Source organism: Phoenix dactylifera, unplaced genomic scaffold, assembly GCF_009389715.1.
Source record: "Phoenix dactylifera cultivar Barhee BC4 unplaced genomic scaffold, palm_55x_up_171113_PBpolish2nd_filt_p 001920F, whole genome shotgun sequence".
In the NCBI taxonomy this organism is placed as follows: domain Eukaryota; kingdom Viridiplantae; phylum Streptophyta; class Magnoliopsida; order Arecales; family Arecaceae; genus Phoenix; species Phoenix dactylifera.
In genome coordinates this window covers 16,990-31,118 of record NW_024069206.1, presented here as the reverse complement: position 1 = coordinate 31,118, position 14,129 = coordinate 16,990, and positions in this window count along the sequence as shown.

Genomic DNA, 14,129 nt, shown 5'->3' with positions numbered 1-14,129 from the left:
AACAACTCCAACCACCTCCTCTGTCTCATGTTCAGCTCTTTTTGAGTAAAGAGATATTTCAGGCTTTTATGATCAGTATATACCTGACATGTCTCTCCATACAAATAGTGCCTCCATATCTTTAAAGCAAACACCACAGCTGCAAGCTCAAGATCATGAGTGGGATAATTTTCTTCATAAGGCTTGAGTTGTCTAGAGGCGTAGGCAATAACTTTTCCATTCTGCATCAGCACACAGCCCAAACCCTTCTTGGAGGCATCACTGTAAATAATATAATCAACACCCGTGACTGGCAGAGTCAAAATAGGTGCTGACACTAGCCGGCGCTTCAATTCCTCGAAGCTCTTCTCACACTGATCTGACCACTCGAATTTCACTCCTTTGCGAGTGAGTCGAGTCAAGGGCCCAGCAATACTAGAGAAGCCTTCTACAAATCTTCTGTAATAGCCGGCTAATCCAAGAAAACTGCGGATCTCTGATACATTTGTCGGTCTGCTCCAGTCAACTACAGCTTCGATCTTCTTCGGGTCAACCATAATTCCTTCTTTAGATACCACATGCCCCAAGAACATCACCTGATCCAGCCAGAACTGACATTTCTTCAGTTTTCCATACAATTGATTCTGTCTCAAAATTTCCAAAACAATTTTCAAGTGTTGCTCATGCTCAGTATGACTCTTGGAATAGATTAAAATGTCATCAATAAACACAATTACAAATTTGTCCAAGAAAGGTTTAAATACCCTATTCATCAGATCCATAAATGCAGCTGGAGCATTTGTCAACCCGAAAGGCATCACCAGATACTCATAATGGCCATATCTGGTGCGGAAGGCAGTCTTGGCTATATCAGACTCCTTTATCCTCAACTGATGATATCCAGATCGCAGATCAATCTTTGAAAACACCTGGGCACCCTGAAGCTGATCAAACAAGTCATCAATCCGGGGCAGGAGGTACCTGTTCTTGATAGTCACTTTGTTAATTTCCCGGAAATCAATGCATAGCCTCATACTGCCGTCCTTCTTCCTCACAAATAACACTGGTGCACCCCAAGGAGAGACACTGGGTCGAATGAAACCCAGATCCAATAGCTCCTGTAACTGTTCCTTCAGTTCTTTTAGTTCAGCCGGGGCCATTCTGTAAGGAGGTCTAGATATGGGTGCCGTACCAGGGTTTAGATCAATGGCAAATTCCACCTCTCTAACTGGTGGTAAACCAGGAAGCTCATCAGGAAAAACATCAGGGTATTCCCTGACCACGGGTATGTCTTCAATTTTCTGTTCCGACTGCTCAGAATCTATGACGGCCGCCATATACACAGAGCACCCCTTCCTGAGAGACCGAATACCCTGTAAGGCTGCCACTATCTGAGGGGAGACACACCCTCCATCACCCACAAAATAAAACTCTTCAATGTCAGGGATTCGGAAAGTCACCCGCTTCGAGAAGCAGTCAATGGTAGCGTGATATATAGCTAACCAATCCATACCCAGAATTAAATCAAATTCATGTAAGTCCATGACAATAAGGTCAGCTTTCAAGTCTCTACCCTCTACAATTACTGGGCAAGACTTGCATATCAGTGAAGTGATCATCTTACCCCCAGCTGGGGTACTCACACATAATTCCCTCTCCAAGGGTGAGCAAAATATATCATGCTTATGCACATATGTAGATGAAATAAAAGAGTGTGTGGCCCCTGAGTCGAATAGTGCATATGCATAAGTAGAATGTACTAATAAGGTACCTGTCACTGCCGTGTTGGATGCCTGAGCATCCTGCTGTGTCAGTGCATATACCCGTCCCTGGGTGCGAGACCCTCCTCCTGTCTGCTGTCTGGGAGCGGCTGGCTGAGAAATCTGTGCTGGATCAGGGGGAATCTGCCGCTGAGGAGCCCTAGCGCTCGGTGGCCTCTGCACAAATCCGGCCCGGGGACAACTAGAAATCCTGTGGCCCGGCTGACCACACCCATAACAGACAATAGTCCTAGACTGGGTCTGAGGACACTGAGCCATCTTGTGGCCCTGTTGGCCACATCTGTAACATGCTCCAACCCTGGGCAGTCTCCGGGGACAATCAATGGCCTTGTGTCCAATCTGACTGCAAAAATAACAGGTTCCTGATATCACCCGGTGCTCTGGTGCAGTCCTCCCAGGTGGAGCTCGCTGTCCTGCTCCGTGACGGATCTGCACGGGTCGGCGTACATGCCGCTCACTATCCGAATCAGAATCTCTGGCCCTCTTCAGCCTCCCTTTATGTGCTTCCTGCGTCTCTTTCCAGATAATCTCCATATTCTTCGCTCTGTCTACAAGATCATCATAGTCGGTCCAATGAACAGCAGCCAAGCCTCGACGCAGGTGGGGTCTCAATCCCTCCTCAAATCTACTCATCCTGGCTATAGGGTCCTGGACGAGGGAGGGCGCAAAACGAGACAGTCTATCGAACTCTGCCTCGTAATCCTCAACTGACATACTCCCCTGAGAGAGACTCAGGAACTCTCTCTCCAACTCTCTGACACGGCTGGACGGAAAATATTTGGAATAAAAAGCCGTCCGAAATCCAGCCCAAGTCATAGTCCCGATATCCTGTATCATGGTCCGCTCCACTGACTCCCACCAGTGGTGTGCCCGGTCCTGGAGCATATAAGTAGCATATCTGACTCTCTCCTCCTCGGTGCATCCCATGGCCCTGAAGGCCTTCTCCATCTCGTCTAGCCAGTGTTCGGCCTCCTGGGGATCTGTGGTTCCCTTGAAGGCCGGAGGAGCCAACTTCCGGAATTCTGCAATGCTCCTCCCCTGATCCGACGAGCTAGCAGAGGGATGCTGTGGCTGTGGGTCCCTCTGCTGTCTGACCAGCCCAATCACCTCCCTGACCAGTTCCAATACTGGGGTCGATCCTCCCGCCTGATCCTGTTCTGATCGGTCTAAAACTGTCGGAGCAATCTCCTCTTCCTGAACTCGCTCAGCTGGGCGAGGAGTCGCCGGATCATCTCCCATCGTCTCAATCAGACGACGAGGTGGTACACGAGCACGGCGGGGCGGCATCCTGATACAGACATAATACCACAAGTTAGGGTTAAGTCAAAAATCATCCTATGAGTTTACTACCCCACTCTTATTTCCTCACATATGTCCCTATGCTCCTAGGGTTTTCATTAGTTATTGTTCTTTTGTTCTGATGTCCCTAATGATCGTTAACCTAAGCTCTGATACCACTAAATCTGTCACGCCCCGAACCCGAACCTAGGCCCGGGGCGCGAGCAGACGCCGCACACCCGCACGGCGAACCGCACGGGCGTGCAAGGCTGAATAATCAGACACTCAAGTCACAACATCAGATCACAATATCAATACTAAAAATCTATCATTTAAGATAATCAAATCAATAATTCAATTTCAAATGTCTCAAATAAAGTTGATAACATTTATTTACAAGATCAATTACTTATGACAAAATGAATCTAAATCTATCTATGTCCAGTGTCATAAGTCCTCTCCTCCCGAATCCCCCATCAATCATCTCCTGCAATTATGTTAAAAACAGGTATGAGCTACAACAGCTCAGTAGGTAACAACATGTATAAAGTCACGATAACATGTATTAAAGCATATGCAATGTAACTACAGGTCATGTGCACAATAAATGTGATGATCCGCAAACCAATCCGATACTCAAGTAATATATATATATACCATTTCAGTCTATCATATCACGCATAACATAATCCACAGCTCTACCGCATGACTACGGCCACATCACCCAGTGGCATGGTCACACCGAAGTATCAACACTCTGCTCCAAATGGAGCCCTGCACCGCAGTGCTGCACCCCAGGGTGCCCCAATCTCTGCTCCTCAGAGCATGCTCCGCAGAGCCAAAACACCCCATAGTGCCGGAACTAGCTCCTCATACAAGTCGACAGGGCCAACGTTTCCACCCCATTGGCGGGAATCCTAGACAATAGTCACGCGGTCTCCAAAATCACATCCACAAATTCCAACAATCAAACTTAATATAAACATAAGTTTTCAAAACCAATATATATGCATAATAGATTTTCAGATCAAAAACATGCTTCTAAATATTAATGATGCCAAGAATATAAAACATACCAATATGCTGGAAATAATCACACATATGCATAGTACATGTAAATCATACTTTAAGCAAGGTTACCTACCTGGGTTCGCTTAAAAATTCCTGCCACTGATATCACGAACCCCTGATTAAAACACAAACATTAATTATTTAATTAACTAAGAAACATAATTTAAACTATTCCCAATCCCTTAAATTTCTAAGTTCATGGATCTAAGAATGGGCCCCTAAGATCGAACATAGACCCTAAAATCAGGATCCTTTAAACCCAAGTCAATTGTGGCCCAAACAGATTAGGCCCAATTGAACCAAACCAGATAACAGGTCCGGATCAGATTTCGGGCCCAACCCAAACCAGCCCACAGTTCCAATTTGGCCCGACTCAGCCCAACACAGACCCCTAGCCCAACCCAAACCAGGTCTGATCAGACCATAACAAAACCCATTCATGGAATAGGTGGAATCGGTTCACAATTTAAACCCGGTTCAAAGTCTGGTTCACCCTTAAGGCACGGATTTCGATGCAAAGGAAACACCCAAAGCTCATCTGTGCCTGGTTTGAGACACCAACAGGGCACAGAAAATGATGCAAGGAAAGCACCCAGCCGGCGGAAGAAGAAGAAGAAGAGGAAGAAGAAGAAGAGGAAGAAGGAGAAGAAGAAGAAGAAGAAGAAGAAGAAAAAGGTGGCTGGTGGTCGGCCCTCGGCGGCCGACCGTGGTCCTCGGCGGCGTGCTCGGCCAGCCGCCGTCGGCTACCCCACCTTCACAGGCGGCACCGAACGGGAAGAAAGAGAGAAGAAGGAGAGAGAGAGAGGAAGAAAAAGGGAGGAAAGAGAGGGAGACCGGGGCTGGAAGCCCGGCCCCCATTCACCCATCTCCGGCCGAACCCATTTCGGCCGGATTGACCCCGGCCGGCCACCGTCGGCCGGTCGAATCCCATCAATTTTTTTTCTCCAAAACAGGGGAAATGAAAACCGATTAACATGCCCACATTCCTTTCCCTTAAATCCATAAAAATAGAAAATATGGTTGTCTTCCTCACCTCCGGCCGTCGACGAGTGGCTTCTCCGGCGGCGATGGCGGCTCCGGCGACGCCTACGGCTCCGGTAATCCTTAACAACAAAAGAAATGAGAAAAGGGAGGATAGATCTAGGGCTTGTGGGGCATGGGGACTCCTCTGAGAATTCACGAAGGGAGGGAGCGCGAGAGAGAGAGAGAGAGGGAGAGAGGGGAAGAGGGGGGATGGGCGTGCGGAGATCTCGCTGGCCGTTCGGCCGGCGTGGTCTTCGTGGGCAAACCACGATGACCCAACTGAAGTCGGCACTCCTTGCCGACTTCAGTTCGGGTCTTCACAAAAACAATTCTCAATCTCTGTGGCCTACTGATTTGATAATTATCACTTCCCACAAATAAATCCTAGTTTAATTAGTAAAGTGCCTTGAAAGTATCTCCATCAAAGTCATACTCTAGTTACCAAAATATTAATTGTTTTAACAAATGATAAAAAAAAGATGGTAATCCTACGTCCCAAAGAGAAAAAGAAAAAGAAAGAAACTAAAGAGATGGTTTAATTTATTGTTGTTGCCGTTCGATCTCTATCCCTTGAACTTGGTTTAATTTCTAATAAATTAAGAATTTGGTATAAGATTTGACAATTTAATCCAAGAGGTAGTGATCATATGTTTTAGTAGGTCCTCTCCATATGAATTTTCCGTTGCAATGTTTTTTATGCCATTATTTAACTGTGATTGTAGTGATGCTAATTGCTGATTATTATTGATGGACTGAACAATTGAGAGTCTCAGATAAACAACTTCATAGCACAAAGGGTGTAGGTACGATGTCAATACGTTGTGGTCCATTTTAACAATGAGCTTGCTTCCTTTTCATCAGTTAACCACGTTACATTAATCAAAATTCGAAAGTATAATGAACAGACCAATAAATATGGCTTACACGAGGATGCATGAAAAGGCTCTAAAACTACTAAAATGGTACTATCAATTGGTTGTAGCTGTCTTCGTACATCAAATCTTCATCTAATATCACTCTCACATACATACGGACTGATGTATATGAGGGAGAGAGAGAGAGAGAGAGTACTCTGAATCATCCCTCAAAATGAGCCGTGGAGGGTCATAATTCACTTTGAGGTTATGATGTAAAGATTCTTGTATACGTACACAGACACACACATACACCAAACTTGTTATCTCATCCTTTTCATGGAATCATGCATGCTAATCTTCTCCGTATCATGTTGATGACCTACATATTCTCAATTAGTTTCTTTTGCTTAATTGAATTAAGAGATGATTGGAGCACACTCCCATGCAAGACAATATGCTAATCACTTAATTCATGATTTGATACTATCACTTAATTTTGATACTGGGCACGGGTCGCCTCCTCCTCGAGAGGAATTTGACCACGTACAGTGATTGGGTGGATACGGAAACAGGGGTACTCAGTCGAGAATCGGCCGTTACTCCACGATATTCGTAGGACACTGGGGGAGCCCGAGTCTTATCAGGTCACACACGTATATCGGAAGGCGAACGATACTGCAGATTGAGTTGCTTTCTTCGCGGCTTATCATTCTGAAGATTTCGACTAGCTAGACCACGGGGCTGTGCCTATGCCTTTGCGCAGCATTTTTTTTTCTAATTTTGTTGGTTGTATCCACACCCATCTGGTTTGAGCAGCCGATGTACCAAAAAAAAAAAAAAAAAGTCATACTTTTCCACTGCCATCTATGTAATTCCACATTTTAGCCATCTATATCACACTTAATTTTCATGTCATCAACTGAAAGGAAAAGCCTATGCATGGTGAGCAAGATTTGGCATAGCTGTCGAATATCTGTCTTTCTCGTACATCTTAACATAGAAAATAATATATTAGAAGTCAGAGAAATTAGTGAAGTGATTTGAGAAGTCTTTATATTGTCCTTCACGTGGCAGACCTTCTCTCTTTATTCCCTAAACCTTTAACAACAGCAGATTATTGCTTCAAAAGATAAAAAGGCACAGCATCCCATTCTTCGAATATTATTGATTGATCCCTAGGTTTTTCTTTTCAGGTTGGATTTAATTTTTTCTAGCTTAGTGCATATTCTCAGCGCCTAATGACCACAAGGCCTGTTCTTTCTTAATTCAATATATTTTTCCATTACCTTTGTTGCGAGGGTTATTGTAAATAACCAGGTGATTGCACCCCCCACACTCCATTTATGGAAGGTTTCAGCTTCCAATCCTGAGAGGTGTTTCCCCAAATGTTCGACATTAAAAAATTTTTATTTTTATTTTGATATTTATTTATTTATTGGGGTTGTGGAACTTTAACCCTAGGGTAACATGTTATGGTAAAGAGTATTGTTGATTAGGTCCAATTCTAATAGAAAAAAAATATGGGCAGCAGTAGATTTTGCTAACGACAAATTAATTAATGGACAAAATCATCTTCGACTCAAGTTGAAGCATCATATAAAAGGAGGCAAATTACTTATGTAATAGTTCCTATAAAATTTGCATCCACCACTTGATTTAGATAGCTAATGAGCTTTCACTTTGCCAAAGGAATATTTGTCTCCTTGTAAATGGGTTGCTATTCAAAACATTGCTTAATTTTGATATTAAAGAAGTAACTCTAAAATCATAAAGTTAGGAATTTTTTGTTGACTAAAGGGAGGGAGACTTATCCTGAAATAATTATTCAGGTCCAAACCCTTAATATGCACCATCCAATATTTGAAGATGAAATCTCAACTTTGTGAGCAAGGTGCTACCACCAAGGAGGGCTGCAATTTGCCTTAAAGATATCATAAGATGTTACTTAGATTTGAATAACAAAGAAGGTTGAATAGAATTAAGTATTTCTTCATAGATATAAAGGTCAAAGTTGACTGGTGACCTGTCGCACCTCGAACCCAACAACCGGGTCTGGGCACATCACAAGGCTGTATACTCTCTAGGGCAAAATCCTAGAGAATATGTAAGGCCTGAAATTTATTACAATCTCAATATTATTGAACAATAACAATCTCAATTCATAACAAATAACAAAGTTGGTCTAATTATAAAATTAAATCATCTAACTAGTATTAGTGATGTTCTATCTATTCATTCCTTCTATCTATGATCTCAAATATAGTCCAGTGCCACGCAACCTGCAACTCTGAAAGAAAAAGGAGAAACATGTTGTAAGCTTTACAGTCTAGTAAGAATCCTGAACCGCTACACCATAAGTAATAAGAAAATAATCAATTAGTAATATCAGATAAATTAATATCGTATCAATACTTGAAAAGCTCAAACAAATAGCATACATACACTACAAAAGAAAGAATATATCCTGGCGCTTTGTTTGGTCTTTATCGACGCTTTTAAGCGTCGGTAAATTTCCTGCCAACGCCCCCCAAAGCGTGGGTAAGACGTCGGGCAGGTGGGGGTGGGCTCAGTTTAGGCCGACGCTTCCAGAAAGCGTTGGTCAAAAACGAAACATATGCCGACGCTTTTAAGCGTCGTTCATCTGCGAATTTATATTTATATATATATATTCTCATTATTATCTTTTCAAAGAAGTGTGTGTGTATATATATATTAAATGTAACCAATTGTTTAACAACAGTTTCTTATGTCATGTCATCCATTTCTCATTAACTTAATTTTTATGTTTCTAATTGATTAACTTCTAGCTTTGGACTAACCAAGATCATGCCTCAGTCCAAGACTGATAAAATTCCACGCGTAATCTCATAGAGGCTATCCCCATGCATTAGCCCACGCGCGCTATTCCTCGCTTAAGCCCATGGGCGCTATCATATGACGAGGTTAGTCTCAATAATATATTGTCTGTCTGATTTATATATTACTTTTATCAAATCAGTTACCATTTGTACAATGAATTTCTCTCAAATTCAAGATATCTTTATTTATATAGTCATGTTCTCAATATATGATACGTATAATAACCATACGAATATATTGATATTGAAAATAATATAAAATATATCATCATATGCCAAACTAAATTTATTGATATAAATCTCATGATGCAAATCCAGCAATACAAATCCAATAGAAAATAATTAATAATCACCCACTCAAATAAGGAAAAAAAATACTCCAACCACGTCAATAAAATACAAAGGTACACATGCCGACCTCTATTTACCATTCTAAATAAACTTTTTATAATTGAAAACATAGAGTTTTAATTTAGCATGGTACGAGAAACTACAACGTACATAGGATTCATAAAGGGTCTTCATCATCCTCCATGCAACGACAATACTTTCAGGAGGAAGATCTTCTTCGTACCTTAATCTTTTTCCATTGTTACTTTCAAGCATCGTGCTTCCTCTGGCGTCTGGGACGGAAGTTAGCATGAGGTATTAATTAGTAGATAACTACAGAAACAGTACCGCCATTGGAGGATGCATGTGATGTAGATACACCACCTAATAAAGGCAGGTTGGCTGTTTTGCCTCCCTCTTCAATGTCTACATAATAAAAAGAAGACGCATCCTGCAGAAGATTTCTTACTTCCTTGGCGATGCTGAAAGAGCGCCGATCGAGGTATATATGCAGCACATATTGGCTGCTAATATTTAGACTTTTAGAACAACAGATGGGAACTTTCCTACAATGACATGCAAACAAACAGCTCCTTCTGATCATGTCCCCATCTCAACGCTCTTGCACTACACCTAACACAGTAACACTTAGCTAGCCACTCATCTCCACTAAGCCTCCTTTCCCTTATCCATCTCTGTGGTGATCCAAAAGTGCAAGCAAATGTTTGTGCAGAATCTCGCGCACTTCAATATGTTACTTGTTTTCACCCACAGAGGAAACTCTAGTTGACGGAAGCATCCATGTGGAATCCAGCCAAGTCGGGAGTAGGACATGAAGTAGTGCAAGAATGATACGGATGGATGTATCATCAACATATTGAGGATTTCTCTTGAGTGCAAGGAAAGAAAATATCCATGCACCGAGAAGAAGGGTCCCCACGCTGAGGATTACATGCGTAGAATAGTCTTCCGATGGTTCCACCGATCATCAGGTCCAAAAATCTAATTAGAATGGAGTTTATGGGGTACCGGTTTTTAGCTTCTCTTACTGGTTTTCAGTACTAACCTCATCCTTCTCTTCAATCGCTATAGTACAAGTGGAATTTATATATTATATTGAATGTCGACATTCATATGGATGAGGTATAGATTGCTTGTACAAGCTGCTTATGGGTTTTCTTAGGAATAGATTGCTTCATATAAGCTAAGACCGGAATATATTTAATTTCATTTGTATTGGCCTTTTTTCTCAAGGAAGAAAGTATGGTTTACAAAGACCTGCGACATTTATTAATAAAAGAACCAATCTTAATGCCTAAAGAAAAGAGTACTGCTTGTTTACCGAGAAAGCTACATCCTCTTGTTTAAGATTACACAATATAGAAGAATCAGGCTATGCTAAATGCCTATGAGAGTGGACGAGAGTGTGCGTACAAGGGGAATGCCAGGTGCATGAGATTGAGATAAAGTGTTGGGGTTGAAAAAAGAAAAAAAAATTGGGACACATTTGGTTTGCAGAAAAAAGAAAAAGAAAAAGAAAAAGTGCAGTCAATGGAAAAAGCAAAAAAATACTTCTTGTTTGCTTCAAATTTTTAAAGAAGAAAGATAAAAGTAGCAATTTTATGGAAATAAAATTTTTATAATCTTTTTTTATTAATAATATAATAGATGTTTTATATAATTTTTTCAGAAAATTAGATGTTCAACCGAATATAAGTCACTCTGATGTATCGCTTTTTCATGACCAATCAAAAATGCTAAAATAATTTTTTCAAGTATCATATTCCTAAAAATCATCTTTCCACAAAAAAAAAAAAGTTAGAAATAATTTTTTTCACGAACCAAAGGAATCCTTAGATTCCTTTACTAATCAAATAAGACCTGATTTTTTCCCGACCACTATATGATTAAAATAATAGTTTGTTATTATCTCATTGCATAACGGCATTCTTAGATGAAGCATATAATTCTCGCTTTGGCCAGTTCCAACAAGTTGGTACCACTTTTAATTGATATATATGGTGATAATAGGGACTTTGAATACCTTGATGATGAGCATTGCACTAAATAAATGGACGTCGTTGTTTAAATTACTTTTGTATCTTATGATTTGTAAAATAAACACTCGCTAAATCTACATGCACATATCGACAAAAATGGAAAACACGTACGTGATACAGATGGCTCACCTCATTGTATAGGTCCTTGGGGGACGTCCCATGTATAGTAACAGTAATTTGTGGGATCCACATATAAAACTTTATAGTCCTGTGATGCAGCAGGATGCATGCATGCCAAGGTTCTACATCTCTCCACAAATTAGTTCCAGTTTGTTGGTCCTCAGCTGGAATCTCTTGGCTCAAACCCTAGGTGACCACAAAGTTGGCAGGCAGAAAAGGCCCGAAGGAGAGCAGAATCTTTTCATGGTAACTTACAAACTAGATATATAGCTGATCAGAAACTAACTTAGCAGTATAGGTAGGATGGTAATCAGGTCAGATTAGATATAGGATAGATCAAAAATTTGTTAATCCAAATCTAACTTATTTAATGAACGGATTTAAAATTCCTATCTAAGTCTGACCATTTTATTAAATAAGTAATCTAATCCGATCTACAATGGTTGAAATAAGTTGAATGGTTTAAGCATTGCCAGGCTCTAATCTCATAGATTGGAGGGAGTGGTTGAGGGAGAAAGAGTAGTAGCTAGATCCAAACTTTGATGTTTGAACGCTTATCTCTTCCTTTGTTATAATCTATGTCTGTTTCCTATCCTCCATTGCCTCATGTCTAGGGCATCTCTTTTGTATTTTTGTTACTTCCTCTCAATGAAATCCACGTGGGAGGTGTTCTTTCCGTTTGAATTTTCAAACATGAATCAACATTTTGTTTCCTTCCATCCCGATTCCAACTCTCAAGCTAAATTACATGCAAACTGATATTTATGTGCCCGACTAGCTACCAGCATACGTTCGTCAGTCAATATACCTAACTTTCTTTTCTATGTCTCCTTAAGAGTCGAGAAAAAGAGAGTTTTGTTTTTAAAGAAACATCAATACTTAGCATATACACATGAAGCATACATATATCCATACAAATGTATTAGGTTCTTAATTTTTCCAACTCCAACCCATTTGAAATGGTAGGGGTCACTGGATACTTCCAGACTGGGATAGAAGTTGTATCTTTAGCACAAAAAGAAGGATTCACCTTCCTTGCTGTAAATCCACCGTTGGATTGCGCAATGGCCATTTTGAGACCTGTGCAGACCGATGAATAAAAATAATGATAATGTATGGAAATAGGTTACCCGCATGCAAAAACTAAAGCCTAATTATGTACAGAGATTAAGCATAAGGTATCCCACTCTTTTAACTAGGATTGTTGATAAACCAAAATGTTTAACCAGGCTTATCTCTAAATATGGCTGGTTTGATTCAATTTCATTTTACTAAACCCAACCCCCACTTGACCATGTGAGACTTAGTCTGAGTTTCATAATTAGGTTTGACCAGATTGAGCTAATTAAGTCTTCTTCTAGCTTTTAGATAGAAGAAACCAGGTTCTAGCTCTTCTACCATTATCTATGCTCCACTTTTCATCTAACACCAAAACGAGGTGGTCTCACCTCCAACCTTTAAAAACTAGAGTGGTTGTCAAGTCAATATGCCGTTGCCCTAAACCTCATGCCTATCTGGCCAACTTGCCATACTTAGCCAAGAGATGTCACAATAGCTGGTTTGACATCTCGTCTCTAAATCCTTTGTCTTTTGGCACGGTGGCTCAAGGTTGGCTCGGTGGTCTGTCGTAATTGGCTTAAAAAAAAAGTAGATGTAAACAAAGACGGTCCGTTCGCCAGTCGCAATACTCGCACGCTGAGGAGTTCTTGAGGTCCCGTCGCCAGGTTGTGTGAGAAAGTAAAAAGGAAATGCTCCATTGCCACGTGTCATGCAGGCATTGGTAGTCCACATGCCAACGGACCACCTGGATTGGACCAATGTCGTCATGCCACACGGCTGGGTTCCATGGTTCGACGCATGAGGGATTTTTTTATTATTATTATTTTGAACAATATGATGATGCAGTAGAAAAAGGAAAAAATAGATATAAAGGAAAAGAAAATAGAAACTAATATTTCAATACAAGGTACTTCTTTTTCTTGCGGGTAGTTTTTATTTTGTCCCTTTCATGATTCTTGCGAGTAGTTTTCTTGCGGGTTTATATAGACCCTTCGACGGCCCAGATCGACAGCGCTAGACCTGGCTTTCCATCAAGATCGCGCCACGTGTCAACCCTGAAAATCGGAACGGCGTATCACCCTGGATGGGCGCTTTAAAAGCAGAATCGAGGCGGCGTCGCGTCGGATCTCGGGGCCTCATCATGAACCCACAGCCCAAAACTTCCTCGAAAAAAAATGGGCATCGCCTCGTGCCCACAAGCCTTCATTAAAGACGCCTCAAAGCGCGCGGAACGGTGGAGCGATTTAAAGCTACCTAGTCCCACCAGCATAATAAAGACAATTACTCCTTTCGCCCAAGCTCCGCGAGCGACTCGGAAGTCGGAGAATAGTGTTGGAGAAAAAATGGATTGCCCCGAAGCACGTGGATGCATCGCCGGCACGTGGTGATGGATGCCATGGCAGCAACCCTCAGGGCACCCGACCTCAGAGGCTCCCGACCCCAAGGCGCCCGAGCTCAGCGGCGCCCGACCCCGAGGCACCCGACCTCAGGAGGCGCCAGACCCCGAGGCGCCCGACCTCAGAGCTCACAACCGTACAACCTTGATTGGCCTTAAGTCGGAAGAAGGTCCAGTCAAAGAATGAAGCGGACCTCTCCACTCTACCGAGGATCAAGTTCCTCTCCCATTCTCCTTGGATCTAATCCCGTGATCTCCGCCCGAATGACTGTCAACAATTAAATGCGCACGATCTCCAGGGATCTCCAGCTTACTCA